Source organism: Orycteropus afer, unplaced genomic scaffold (assembly GCF_000298275.1).
Source record: "Orycteropus afer afer isolate SDZICR_OR568_19922 unplaced genomic scaffold, OryAfe1.0 scaffold00029, whole genome shotgun sequence".
In the NCBI taxonomy this organism is placed as follows: domain Eukaryota; kingdom Metazoa; phylum Chordata; class Mammalia; order Tubulidentata; family Orycteropodidae; genus Orycteropus; species Orycteropus afer.
In genome coordinates this window covers 14,628,747-14,629,790 of record NW_006921616.1, presented here as the reverse complement: position 1 = coordinate 14,629,790, position 1,044 = coordinate 14,628,747, and positions in this window count along the sequence as shown.

Genomic DNA, 1,044 nt, shown 5'->3' with positions numbered 1-1,044 from the left:
GTATCTTACAAGAGGAAAACATTGGGTGCCCAATTAAGAAAGAAAACAATAGAAATGATTTTAAAAAGACAAAAAAGTGGGAAATGAATGAGATAGATACAAAAACAATTTTAAAAAATCAATATTTAAATTGTTGTTAGGTGCCATCAAGTCATCTCCAATTCATAGCAATGCTATGTGCAGCAGAATGAGACACTGCCCAGTTCTGTGCCAGCCTCACAATCTTTGCTATGCCTGAGCCCATCGTTGCAACACTGCGCCAATCCATCTTGTTGAGGGCCTTCCCCTTCTTCATTGACCCTCCACTTTACCAAGCATGATCTCCTTCTCCAGGGAATGGTCCCTTCTTACAAAGTGACCAAAGTAGGAAAGACAAAGTCTGGCCATTCTTGATTCCAAGGATTCCAAGGAATGTTCCGTCTGCACCTCTTCCAGGACAGATTTGTTAATTTTTTTAGCAGTCTATGGTACTTTCAGCATTCTTTGCCAACACCACAACTCAAAAGCATAGACTCTTCAATCTTCCTTATTCATTGTCCAGTTCTCACATGCTTATGAGGAGATTGGAAATACCATAGCCTGGGTTAGGCACACCTTGGTCTTTAAGGAGATATCTTTGCTCTTCAGCACTTGAAAGGGGTCTTTTGCAGCAGATTTGCCTAGTGCAATATGACCTCTGATATCTTGACTGCTGCTTCCATTGGTGTTGATTATAGAACCAAGTAATATGAAGCCCTTGACAACTTCATTCTTTTCTCCATTTAGTCTGATGCCGCTTATTGGTTCAGCTGTGAGGATTTTTGTTTCCTTTATGTGGAGGTGTAATCCATACTTCAGACTGTAGTCTTCAATCTTCATCAGTAAGTTCTTCAAGTCATCCTTACTTCCAGCAAGCAAAGTTGTGTCATCAGTGTATTGCAGGTTAATAAGTCTTCCTCCAATCCTGATGCCATGTTCTTCTTCATATAGTCCAGCTTCTCAGATTATTTGCTCAGCATACAGATCGAATTAGTATGGTGGAAGGATATAACCCTGACACATTTA